At 49.3% G+C, this 14013-nt stretch overlaps 1 long non-coding RNA gene across 1 annotated transcript in view; it reads left to right on the top strand.

The window, feature by feature from the left end:
* Positions 1-5911: 5911 nt before the first annotated feature.
* LOC136620063 (uncharacterized) overlaps positions 5912-14013 on the top strand; it is a 390661-nt gene continuing 382559 nt past the window's right edge. The window contains exon 1 of the long non-coding RNA XR_010791127.1: positions 5912-6033. This is a non-coding gene — a long non-coding RNA (uncharacterized lncRNA). The remainder of the gene's footprint in view (positions 6034-14013) is intronic.

Below are 14013 nucleotides of genomic sequence, written 5' to 3' on the forward strand. Positions count from 1 at the left end.
TGGTAGAATAGCGCCAGGGTACAGAAGGATGGTAGTGGTAGAATAGCGCTAGGTCACAGAAGGATGGTAGTGGTAGAATAGCGCCAGATTAGAGAAGGACGGTAATGGTAGAATAGTGCCAGGTCACAGAAGGACAGTAGTGGTAGAATAGCGCCAGGTCACAGAAGGACAGTAGTGGTAGAATAGCGCCAGGTCACAGAAGGACAGTAGTGGTAGGATAGCGCCAGGTCACAGAAGGACAGTAGTGGTAGAATAGCGCCAGGTCACAGAAGGACAGTAGTGGTAGAATAGCGCCAGGTTACAGAAGGACAGTAGTGGTAGAATAGTGCCAGGTCACAGAAGGACAGTAGTGGTGGAATAGCGCCAGGTTACAGAAGGACCGTAGTGGTAGAATAGCGCCAGATTAGAGAAGGACAGTAGTGGCAGAATAGCACCAGGTCACAAAATGATGGTAGTGGTAAAATAGCGCCAGGTCACTGAAGGACGGTAGTGGTAGAATAGCGACAGGTCACAGAAGGACAGTAACGTAGAATAGCGCCAGGTCACAGAAGGACAGTAACGTAGAATAGCGCCAGGTCACAGAAGGACAGTAACGTAGAATAGCGCTAGGACACAGAAGGATGGTAGTGGTAGAATAGCGCCAGGTCACAGAAGGATGGTAGTGGTAGAATAGCGCCAGGGTACAGAAGGACAGTAACGTAGAATAGCGCTAGGACACAGAAGGATGGTAGTGGTAGAATAGCGCCAGGTCACAGAAGGACAGTAACGTAGAATAGCGCTAGGACACAGAAGGATGGTAGTGGTAGAATAGCGCCAGGGTACAGAAGGACAGTAACGTAGAATAGCGCTAGGTCACAGAAGGATGGTAGTGGTAGAAAAGCGCAAGGGCACAGAAGGACAGTAACGTAGAATAGCGCTAGGACACAGAAGGATGGTAGTGGTAGAATAACGCCAGGGTACAGAAGGACGGTAGTGGTAGAATAGCGCCAGATTACAGAAGGATGGTAGTGGTAGAATAGCGCTAGGTCACAGAAGGATGGTAGTGGTAGAATAACGCCAGGGTACAGAAGGATGGTAGTGGTAGAATAGCGCTAGGTCACAGAAGGATGGTAGTGGTAGAATAGCGCCAGATTAGAGAAGGACGGTAATGGTAGAATAGTGCCAGGTCACAGAAGGACAGTAGTGGTAGAATAGCGCCAGGTCACAGAAGGACAGTAGTGGTAGAATAGCGCCAGGTCACAGAAGGACAGTAGTGGTAGGATAGCGCCAGGTCACAGAAGGACAGTAGTGGTAGAATAGCGCCAGGTTACAGAAGGACCGTAATGGTAGAATAGCGCCAGGTCACAGAAGGACAGTAGTGGTAGAATAGCGCCAGGTCACAGAAGGACAGTAGTGGTAGAATAGCGCCAGGTTACAGAAGGACAGTAGTGGTAGAATAGTGCCAGGTCACAGAAGGACAGTAGTGGTAGAATAGCGCCAGGTTACAGAAGGACCGTAATGGTAGAATAGCGCCAGGTCACAGAAGGACAGTAGTGGTAGAATAGCGCCAGGTCACAGAAGGATGGTAGTGGTAGGATAGCGCCAGGTTACAGAAGGACAGTAGTGGTAGAATAGCGCCAGGTCACAGAAGGACAGTAGTGGTAGAATAGCGCCAGGTCACAGAAGGACAGTAGTGGTAGAATAGCGCCAGGTTACAGAAGGACAGTAGTGGTAGAATAGTGCCAGGTCACAGAAGGACAGTAACGTAGAATAGCGCTAGGTCACTGAAGGACAGTAGTGGTAGAATAGCGCCAGATTACAGAAGGACAGTAGTGGTAGAATAGCGCTAGGTCACAGAAGGACAGTAGTGGTAGAATAGCGCCAGGTTACAGAAGGACCGTAATGGTAGAATAGCGCCAGGTCACAGAAGGACAGTAGTGGTAGAATAGCGCCAGGTCACAGAAGGATGGTAGTGGTAGGATAGCGCCAGGTCACAGAAGGACAGTAGTGGTAGAATAGCGCCAGGTCACAGAAGGACCGTAATGGTAGAATAGCGCCAGGTCACAGAAGGACAGTAGTGGTAGAATAGCGCCAGGTCACAGAAGGATGGTAGTGGTAGAATAGCGCCAGGTTACAGAAGGACAGTAGTGGTAGGATAGCGCCAGGTCACAGAAGGACAGTAGTGGTAGAATAGCGCCAGGTCACAGAAGGACAGTAGTGGTAGAATAGCGCCAGGTCACAGAAGGATGGTAGTGGTAGGATAGCGCCAGGTCACAGAAGGACAGTAGTGGTAGAATAGCGCCAGGTTACAGAAGGACAGTAGTGGTAGGATAGCGCCAGGTCACAGAAGGACAGTAGTGGTAGAATAGCGCCAGGTCACAGAAGGACAGTAGTGGTAGGATAGCGCCAGGTCACAGAAGGACAGTAGTGGTAGAATAGCGCCAGGTTACAGAAGGACCGTAATGGTAGAATAGCGCCAGGTCACAGAAGGACAGTAGTGGTAGGATAGCGCCAGGTCACAGAAGGACAGTAGTGGTAGAATAGCGCCAGGTTACAGAAGGACAGTAGTGGTAGGATAGCGCCAGGTCACAGAAGGACAGTAGTGGTAGGATAGCGCCAGGTCACAGAAGGACAGTAGTGGTAGGATAGCGCCAGGTCACAGAAGGACAGTAGTGGTAGAATAGCGCCAGGTTACAGATGGACGGTAGTGGTAGAATAGCGCCAGGTTACAGATGGACGGTAGTGGTAGAATAGCGCCAGGTTACAGAAGGACCGTAATGGTAGAATAGCGCCAGGTCACAGAAGGACAGTAGTGGTAGAATAGCGCCAGGTTACAGATGGACGGTAGTGGTAGAATAGCGCCAGGTTACAGATGGACGGTAGTGGTAGAATCGTGCCAGGTTACAGATGGACGGTAGTGGTAGAATAGCGCCAGGTTACAGAAGGACCGTAATGGTAGGATAGCGCCAGGTCACAGAAGGACAGTAGTGGTAGAATAGCGCCAGGTTACAGATGGACGGTAGTGGTAGAATAGCGCCAGGTTACAGATGGACGGTAGTGGTAGAATCGTGCCAGGTTACAGATGGACGGTAGTGGTAGAATAGCGCCAAATCACAGATGGAGGGTAGTGGTAGAATAGCGCCAGGTTACAGAAGGACAGTAGTGGTAGAATAGTGCCAGGTCACAGAAGGACAGTAGTGGTAGAATAGCGCCAGGTTACAGAAGGACCGTAATGGTAGAATAGCGCCAGGTCACAGAAGGACAGTAGTGGTAGAATAGCGCCAGGTCACAGAAGGATGGTAGTGGTAGGATAGCGCCAGGTAACAGAAGGACAGTAGTGGTAGAATAGCGCCAGGTCACAGAAGGACAGTAGTGGTAGAATAGCGCCAGGTCACAGAAGGACAGTAGTGGTAGAATAGCGCCAGGTTACAGAAGGACAGTAGTGGTAGAATAGTGCCAGGTCACAGAAGGACAGTAACGTAGAATAGCGCTAGGTCACTGAAGGACAGTAGTGGTAGAATAGCGCCAGATTACAGAAGGACAGTAGTGGTAGAATAGCGCCAGGTCACAGAAGGACAGTAGTGGTAGAATAGCGCCAGGTCACAGAAGGACAGTAGTGGTAGAATAGCGCCAGGTCACAGAAGGACAGTAGTGGTAGAATAGCACCAGGTTACAGAAGGACAGTAGTGGTAGAATAGTGCCAGGTCACAGAAGGACAGTAACGTAGAATAGCGCTAGGTCACTGAAGGACAGTAGTGGTAGAATAGCGCCAGATTACAGAAGGACAGTAGTGGTAGAATAGCGCTAGGTCACAGAAGGACAGTAGTGGTAGAATAGCGCCAGGTTACAGAAGGACCGTAATGGTAGAATAGCGCCAGGTCACAGAAGGACAGTAGTGGTAGAATAGCGCCAGGTCACAGAAGGATGGTAGTGGTAGGATAGCGCCAGGTCACAGAAGGACAGTAGTGGTAGAATAGCGCCAGGTTACAGAAGGACCGTAATGGTAGAATAGCGCCAGGTCACAGAAGGACAGTAGTGGTAGAATAGCGCCAGGTCACAGAAGGATGGTAGTGGTAGAATAGCGCCAGGTTACAGAAGGACAGTAGTGGTAGGATAGCGCCAGGTCACAGAAGGACAGTAGTGGTAGAATAGCGCCAGGTCACAGAAGGACAGTAGTGGTAGAATAGCGCCAGGTCACAGAAGGATGGTAGTGGTAGGATAGCGCCAGGTCACAGAAGGACAGTAGTGGTAGAATAGCGCCAGGTTACAGAAGGACAGTAGTGGTAGGATAGCGCCAGGTCACAGAAGGACAGTAGTGGTAGAATAGCGCCAGGTCACAGAAGGACAGTAGTGGTAGAATAGCGCCAGGTTATAGAAGGATGGTAGTGGTAGAATAGCGCCAGGTCACAGAAGGACAGTAGTGGTAGGATAGCGCCAGGTCACAGAAGGACAGTAGTGGTAGGATAGCGCCAGGTCACAGAAGGACAGTAGTGGTAGGATAGCGCCAGGTCACAGAAGGACAGTAGTGGTAGGATAGCGCCAGATTACAGAAGGACAGTAGTGGTAGAATAGCGCCAGGTCACAGAAGGACAGTAGTGGTAGGATAGCGCCAGGTCACAGAAGGACAGTAGTGGTAGGATAGCGCCAGGTCACAGAAGGACAGTAGTGGTAGAATAGCGCCAGGTTACAGATGGACGGTAGTGGTAGAATAGCGCCAGGTTACAGATGGACGGTAGTGGTAGAATCGTGCCAGGTTACAGATGGACGGTAGTGGTAGAATAGCGCCAAATCACAGATGGAGGGTAGTGGTAGAATAGCGCCAGGTCACAGAAGGACAGTAGTGGTAGAATAGCGCCAGGTTAGAGAAGGACGGTAGTGGTAGAATAGCGCCAGGTTACAGAAGGATGGTAGTGGTAGAATAGTGCCAGATTACAGAAGGACAGTAGTGGTAGAATAGCGCCAGGTTACAGAAGGATAGTAGTGGTAGAATAGCGCCAGGTCACAGAAGGACGGTAGTGGTAGAATAGCGCCAGGTTACAGAAGGATGGTAGTGGTAGAATAGCGCCAGGTCATAGAAGGACGGTAGTGGTAGAATAGCGCCAGATCACAGATGGAGGGTAGTAGTAGAATAGCGCCAGTTTACCAAAGTACAGTCATGTAGAATAGCGCCAGGTGACAGGAGGATGGTAGTGGTAGAATAGCGCCAGGTTAGAGAAGGACGGTAGTGGTAGAATAGCGCCAGGTAATAGAAGGATGGTAGTGGTAGAATACCGCCAGTTCACAGAAGGACATTAGTGGTAGAATAGCACCAGGTGACAGAATTACAGTAGTTATAGAATAGCGCCAGGTTATAGAAGGACCGTAGTGGTAGGATAGCGCCAGGTCACAGGAGGGAAGTGGTCGTATAGCGCTGGGTTACATAATAGGATCCTTCGGTAAAGTATATTTTGCATGAATTGCGCGCTCACGGTCGGCTCCCTCCATGTTTTTTGCCCTCGTATTTCCGCGTTCGCTCCAGACGTATCGCAGGTTTCTTCTCCTCTTTTACTACTTCGAACTTGGAGCAAACGCAATAAACAATGGCGCTGCTGTCCACAGACGGCACATCCCTGCGCAAAGGATGCAACCTACAGATGACAACTTGCTGCCTTCTTCTGGCACTGCAGAAAGCCCCTGAGCCGTCGGCTGTCGGAGAGCCCTCCGTTATATAATCGCCTTCCTCGCAGCCCTGGAGGACTGGTGGCCATTGAAGGCTGCTACGGAATAGCCCTAAACTGTGTGCGGCGCGCGGGTCACCCCGCGGCACGGAAGGGGTTACAGCCGGCCGCTGCCATCAGACGGGCGAGCAGCTTCTCTCGTGAACGAGCCGGCGCCGGGACGCGCGTGCAGCTCGGGGGCGCGCTGCGCGGTCCCGCCTCTCGGAGTGAGAGTGTGAAGGGAGCGGAACGGAGCGGCAGCCGGAGCTGTGGAAGGAGCTAATATATATATATATCACACGGGGAGCCCCCCAGAAGATTGTAGCAGCACCCCGAGACCGGCGGTACCCACCTAAGGGTAAGTGCACCCCTCTGGAAGAATCACCCCGCGATGTAGAAGCATTCCGGCTGGAGGAGCCCCTCACATCACCCACCTATATGGGGTGCTGCCACACAAGTGCCACCCACTTATTACCAACACAGTGCCACCCAGTACTTACCCCACAGTGTTCCCCAATATTGCCCAGTACCTTCCAAACTAGCCAGTGCCTCCTAATACTACCCAGTGCACCCCAATAATAATCCTATGAGCCAGTGTACCCCAATAGTATGCAATGCACAAGTACTACTCAGTGCACCCCAATAATATATAGTGTACTATTACCTGGTGCACCCCAGAAATATGCAGTGCACCATTACTCAGTGCTCCCCATTAATATACAGCGCCCTAATATTACTAAGTGCACCCCATTAATATGCAGTGCATAATTGTGACCTAGAGCATCACAATATTATGCAGTCCTGAAATACCTAGTGCACCCCAATAATGTGCAGTGCATTGATACTGCCCACTGCCCCCAGTACAAGGCAGCGCACCCATTCCTAAGCCATTCTCTCCTAATATCACCCAGTCTACCAGTGCTATCAACTGCTCCCTAATACTCCCCAATCCCCTCCTCCCCCTAATTTTAACCTGCTTATACCATTTCGATCCCCCATGCCAGCCTGGTGCCCCCCTGCTCTTTTGCATCTTCTCTCTAACCAGCTAATTAGTTTTCATCCAGATTTACAGCCAGCTCATCCACACTACATTTAGCTGCTGGCTGAATAATTACCAACCTGGTGCCCAGTTACTTCCATCGCCCTCCTGCTTCCCAACACATGCTTGGAATTAATCCCTACAGAATGCCAGTCAGCTGGGCAGTAGCCCACTGTCAAGGGCTGGTGGCCAGCATGTCTCCTGCCGCTGTGCAAGGAATGCCTCCCTTCCCTATAGAGCATACCAGTCCACATGCCCATTTAATTCTGTGCCCGTAAGATCTGTAGAGCTGTGTTGGATGCACAGTTATCATGCTATGCCTTCTACATATGGATGATGCCCCCCAGATGTTATTACAGAAAGTCGCTGCAACCTTTACTTTGTCATGTATATCTGCAGCTCATTGCCTGTAATGGTTTAATACAGCGGCTATTTAGATGGGCGGCATGTCATGGGTTAACGGCTTGCACATAGGTATAGTCCTATATTGTACATCGCATATCAATGGGGACTTTATTTTTGCAATCTCTCATTTAACCCTTCAGCGTTCACTTTCATCATGGAAGTCTCTCCTCAGGCTGCGATTGTTAAAGATCCCACCATGCAGATGTGTATTTGGATTTTAGGGTTGTCTGTAGGCAGAGGATCGACCCTCTAAATGCACAGCGTCCTCTATGGAGAAAGGTTGCAACCCGTATTAGCTGTGCACATCCATCCTCTAGGTAGTCATTATACCTGGCAGTGTGTCATTTTAGATGTTCGGGATTATTGGTGTGTTCACCCCTCGCCCCCTCCCCCTCCCATCCTCCCCATTGATTGCTCTGGTCGATACATCCTCATTAATTGCAATGATTCTGATGTAAGTTATTAAGATCCTACTATAGGAGTGTTAGAGGAGCCCATTGTGGGAGCATTCGTCTTGTCAGTGGAAGTTGGACATGCTTCTTCTCTCTGCCTGTTGGGATACATTGTGACCAGCGGCTCCTTACGCCGACACACAGTTGCGGTGAGGCTGGATGGAGATCATTGCTGCCCAGGAAATAATTGTTTGTAATCAAAACATTGATGCATCAACAAACATTGAGTCTTTTCATGTTGTTTGCTTCTTTTGCTTGCTGCCTTTAATGTAAAGTTGCTTGTGGCAGCTGCATGGTGATGCAGACGATGCCTTGTGATGTGCCCACAGTAGCCACACTTGGTGACAGCTAAGTGACCGGGAATCACTGGGGTTTGCAAAATGTGCTGCTCAATGGTGGCTTAACAGTTGTAATCAACAGGTAGGTCATCCTGTTCATTCAACAGGGTCACTCGGTTGTGAAGCTGCCACCTGTGCAAGAGGGAGCGTGAAGTCGCCGCACGCTGGAGCGCAATTCAGCGCATTTTGTCTTTTCCCTTCAGTTTGTGATTATAGCGTGGAGTTGCAGCAATGACTACAAGATCCCATGACATCATCCTGGTGTGCAGCCCACCTCCGCTCAGTAGTATCCTGGCAGTCAACAGGCAGGTCATCCTGTTCACTCAGCAGGGCCACGTGGTCCATGAAGCTGCCACCTCTGCAGCAGTATCACTGCAAAAGGCAAAGGCACCCAAACCTCCCTGCCAGCGGCCGTATGTACCTGTGTACTAACATAAAGCTACATGTGGGCAGGTACAGACTCCACGTCCCAGCAGATTGCTATATGGAGGAGCGTTGCACAAGTGCAAGATACTGATGAACGACCAATCGCACCCCAACCCCATATTGGGGGGCAATAAATACTGCTGATTACAAGGTATTAGTTAATATTTTGGCCAAAATACGTAAACTTGCAAGCTCACGACAAGAGTCTTTGTAAGTCTTATCTATGTGCAAGTCTAATACTAAGCAGCCCCCAATATGTGGTTGGTGTGCGAGTGGTCATTCATCAGTAACTTGTACGACGCTCCTTCGTATAGCAGTCTGCTGGGACCTGGAGTCTGGACCTGCCCGCGTGTCGCTTCCTACTGCTCACCTCCCAACTTTTGAACCACAAAAAGAGGGACAACTGTAGCCTTCTGCGTAGTGGCACGTTTTTATGACAGGCCACACCCCTTTTATGGAAGGCCATGCCCTCTTTTTCCATAAGTGTCCCTCAGCGACCCCCTTCGCAGTAATAGTGACCCCTGTAATGACTCAGTACTAATAGTTCCCTTATTAGTTGCCCCAGTAGTAACGGTGACCCCATGTGTGTGGCCCCCATAGTAATAGTGTCCCCCATAGTGGACCTCCAACCATACAACAAGGGTTTAACGCGCATGTAGTCCCAGTCCAGTGGTGCTGTAATCAGTGTGACCTCTGACCTCTCTGCCAGCTCCTGGGTCGTACTGATTGCAGCAGCATCTGCTGCCGCCAGACCTGGACTACAAGTGAGTTAAATGCTTGTTGGGGTGGCGGGACGTGCCTCCTGCTGCCCAGAACTGCAGGACAGCGTTCTAAATCCGGGACAGTCCAGCAGAATCCGAGATGGTCGGGAGGCATGGCATTGGTATATGGGGGACTATGGCCGCTGGCAATGATATTTGAGTCACCTGGGCAACATGTTGAGTCGCCGAGCTCTGTAGCCAAGTTCAGCGCTCTTTTCCAGTCTTGTGTCGTGAGATGATGGCGTGGAGTTGCAGCAATGACTGGAAGATCTCCTGGCCCCCCTCTGTCGCACTGCTGGCCCAATTTTCAATTCAGAAGCCTTTTTAACAAATTGTGCCGAGAATTCTAAACGTTTCCTATTAGTGAAGGCGGAATAATCTGTTAGTCTATAATGTAAAGTCCTAGAGGTCGGCTCGCTACTTGCTTTTGCCGGAGGTGCTGAAGGGTTAAAACAAGTGGCTCAAAACTGAGACCTTCATGTACGGAAATATAAAATGACCCGTCCGTGTGAGGACGCTCGGGTGTGAATGGAGATGTAGGACGCTACTCCTAACCGGATCGTTCCTCCCGCAGCACAGAAGAGATGAGGATGCAAACCGCCATCACTAAGGATGAGGTCTTCAGTGGAGGTCACTTCTCTGGAGTTGGAGGCAGATCAGACTGTTCTGCAATATACAGATGTGAGGGGGGGGGGGTCTTAAAGTGCAGTGTTAACCCTTTGTACTATTGATCCTGTTCTCTTCTCTTGCAAGGATGTTAAGCATGGCACTAATGGAGATCCCTCATCTACAATTCTGTATACGGTCAGCGCTGATAACTGGCAGTCCGTCATTTTATTCCAAACAAAGGTTGAGCCCGCAGCCGGTGCGCAGCGCAGACCCCAATCGCGTTCAATTCGCCAGATGCAAATGATATTTCTCTGCCTCCTGCTCTGGAGCATTTTGCAATATTTCTGCCTTTGTCAAGAATCTGCTGTGGCGGCCTGGAGCTTGTTAGTGGAGCGTCTTCTGCACAAGCAGTCGCCAAACTGTTTAATGTGTTAAGACTGTATTATCGGCGCACATCTCATTATAATGAGCCGGTAATGCACATCTGTATTCCAACAGCAAGAAATATTGCGTCCCGTGCTTAAAATGCAGCAATGGAAAGAATGGCGGCTCCTCAGCATCAGCCTGTTGATTTGACATTGAGCCCATCGGAATCTGCACTGCAATGTCTGGTCAGGAGGGTCACCTGAAGCCGCGTTTGATGCCTCCAAGAATTATCAATAGATCCGTCCTTGATTGATTTCTTCCCTTGAAGAGGTTACTGAGCGGCGTTCTCTGCGCTCGGGTTATGTTGTGTTGGTCGGGTTGGAGATTTTGCGCAGCATTTTCTCCCCTAAAATAATAAAATCCGAGACAAAATGCGCCGCAGAATCCGCAGGTAAGGCTTGTTCAGGTGTGCGCTGAAGGTGATTGTTGTTGTCAAATCAACAGACACCTGGACGGACCCCATGATAAGTCCGTGCAATCCATAGGAATACTAGCTAATGACCTTCCAAAAATACCCATTGCCTGTACAACCATTACCATTTGTACCACCACCCCAATATGCTCCGCCATAAACCATTCAAGGGGTTGTCCCGTTGTAAACTATTATTGGGACAGGCCTTCAATAGTAGATCAGCAGGATTATACCACTTGGAAACTGGTCAACTGCACTTGTGCACTCAGCTGATTTCTGCAGGAAGCAGACAGCTCCGTTCCTACTGCAGTGGCCAGGTTTGGTATTACACGCAAAGTGAAGTGAATGGCCTGTAATACCAAACTTGCCCACTGCAGTGCGAACGGGGCTGTATGCACAGTGGCCCAGAAAATGGCTGATGAGCAGGGTTCTCTGGCAATGAATTCCTAACTATCTACTATTGATAGTCTACCTTAAATAAAGACCATCAGTAGTTTACAACTGGACAACCCCTTTAAGTAAACTCTGTCACCATCTTTTTGCAGCCCTCCCTGAACTCTCCATAAGGTAGTGCCTGTCACACTGACTGCAGTGATATGTCTGCTGTGTGGCTCTGTGCAGAAGTTTTGGAGAAATTTGCATATTTATTAGTAGCAGCCAGACACAGAAATAGTCCTGCAGGCTAGCCACACCCACCCCGCCCTCCAGCCAATGATTGGCACTATGCACAGTAATAAGCAGCAATCATTGGCTGGAGGGCAGGGTGGGTGGAGCTAGGCTGCACTTATGAATATCCAGGACTACTTCCTGCATTCTTCTATGTAGGTGCTGCTACTGATAGAAGGCAGGTTTCTTCCAAACTCCTGTACAAATCTCCACAGCAGACATATCGCTATGACTGTCACTACCTTGTACCATCCCAAGAGGGGTGAAAAAAGATGGCGATGGCGTCCCTTTAAGTAAACCTACTACAACAGAGGTCGGGTGAAGTGGGGTCGGCTGCAGCTTTAATGAACATAATATACATAACGCTTCTCCCATAACGCACTTCTGTGCCAAAAATCATCTTCTTTCTTCTATCTAAATTAACCATCTGTCCAAGCAAACCGCTAGTGTGCAGCGAGCTCGCAGACCAACGGAAGGCTTCTCACGCCTGGCGCCGACCGCCGGTTACAATGTCTGCGAGAAAGCAAAGCGGAACCAACAACCCCTACAACTGGCGCAACTGCCTGGAAGAAGGTGCGCCAAACCCACACCCCGCGTTATCTCCTCTGGCTCCTCCCAACGACCTCTTATGGTTCCCCCAGACTTTGCCCTTCAGATGCAGATTTTGACACGTTTTCGGACGCGGAGATGCTGTGGATTTTGACGCTAAATGTTCCTCTGCAGCATTTCTGCCAAGTCTGAATGTACGCTTACCCATCCATACTAATGCCCAGTATACATCGGGTACCCGAGAAGCGGTGCAGCCATCCCGGGTGGTCCAAGGCCAGGCGGTCGCTTTAACATTCACAGATTAACCAGCATTGATATTGATAATGCAGCTGATTGCAAAACCAACCTGCGGCGCTGCACTCCGGTCAGCGCCATCTGCTTCCTGCTCTGTCCCTAGTGACAGCGGCGCCACGAACCAGCTGACGAGCGGGGATCCCAAGCGGCAGCCCCCTGATGGTCCTCTATTGATTTTGCCCTATTAACTAATTGTGATTGATTAAACCTTAGGCTTCAGGTTTGTAGCGATTCCATCAGCCGTACTATCTTACTTCACCTGCCGGTTGCTGTATGGAGGTTCTTCCCTCCAGCGGGGGCAGTGCTGCTCGCTCTAAGCTGAAGGTAGTCGAATGTATGAGACTAGAAGGAAAGGCTGCCTGCAGGAGGAGCGGCACATCGCTACAATCATGGAATAATGTTACCATCTTTATTAGAGCCGATACATAAAACACACAAATACCCACAAAGGAGGATGTGAAAACAATGAAAAAGCCCCAAAATGAGAAACAAACAAGGCGCTGAAAGAAACAAGCAGCGCTACAAAGCAACGGAAAACAATAAGAAGCTGCAGCCGTGTAAACACAACATGAGACAATAGAGCGAAACATCCGGATGGAAACATGCGGCAGGAGAATAGCAGCAAGTGAAGTAAAAGGCCTACAAGCTTCTCTGTGATTTGCTGCTATTCTCCTGCCGCATGTTTCCATCCGGATGTTTCGCTCTATTGTCTCATGTTGTGTTTACACGACTGCAGCTTCTTACTGTTTTCCGTTGCTTTGTAGCGCTGCTTGTTCCTTTCAGCGCCTTCTTTGTGTACAGTGTCTTATTTTTGCGACCTCTTTATTGTTTTTGAATCTTCTTTTTTTGGCTGTTTTTATGTATTTTTTCTAATAAAGACTCTAACTTTAGTCCATGGTTGCGTATTGATTTTTGAGCCCCTCGTCATACTTTCCAGCAGGAGATATCGGGAGATGTGGAGTTGTGGCACCATTTATCAGTGCGGCCATATTGTTTGTGCACATTGTCTCATTTTTGGGACCTCTTTATTTTTAAAGCTGACCTGAGTTTTCTGCAAGTTTACTAAAATCCCCCGGATTCCTTTTTACCCTCATTTGCTGTTTGCATCCTGTTTCATGCAGTTGTAAGTTCTAATTTTCAGGTGGTCTTTCCCATGTTTCTGCTGTTTCCAATCCACTTTCAGGAAGGGGTGTGTAACAAACCTACTAATCTGCAGTAGTTCCCTGTCCTGATGTCCTTGCCCTTCCCATGCTGCACTGCATGCTCTCTGATCCAGGAAGGGATTATCTGAACGTCACTTCCCTTCTGCTTTCTCAGGTATTTAGAGACATTCTGACCAAATGGTTAGTAAACGCACACCATGTAACAGCAGGAGAAGCAGAGACTGTGGGGATCCTTATCACAGTGTCTGCTGATCTGTCAGCCTGCAGCCTATGAGTGCAGGGAAGCTGCTTGTGAAGATAGCTCCTCCCCCTGTTGCTATGGAAACATCATTGATACTATGGAAGATTTGCACCTAACAGAGTGAATTGCAGAGAAGCTGGAAGGGAGACCCCTAGTGGCAGCCACTTCAAGTGTGATTTACAGGGGGTAAAGTAACAACATTTTTAGTGCAAGTATGTTACAGAAATGATGAGAGTAACACAAGCTGTCAGATGAGCAGACGTCTGAAATATTAGCGCATCCTTAAATATTGTTTTGTGTAGTAAAGACTGTAACGTTTCCTCCATGACTGCGTGTAGATGTGCCGCTGCACTGTGCAGTCTCTTCCTCGTCTGCTCTTAATTCTGCTCTGCATATGGATTCCTGTCTGTCTGGCCCTGCGGAGCTTCTATATATGCTGTTAACGTTTACTGCATTGGGGCACTTTGGGTGATTCTGTGCTCTTCTTGAACCCCTCCCCCCCTGCAGTATATTATATATGGTGTTCTTTTGCTATAGGCTGCTCAGCATCTTTATCC

This window comes from Eleutherodactylus coqui, chromosome 3, assembly GCF_035609145.1.
Source record: "Eleutherodactylus coqui strain aEleCoq1 chromosome 3, aEleCoq1.hap1, whole genome shotgun sequence".
NCBI classification, from domain to species: domain Eukaryota; kingdom Metazoa; phylum Chordata; class Amphibia; order Anura; family Eleutherodactylidae; genus Eleutherodactylus; species Eleutherodactylus coqui.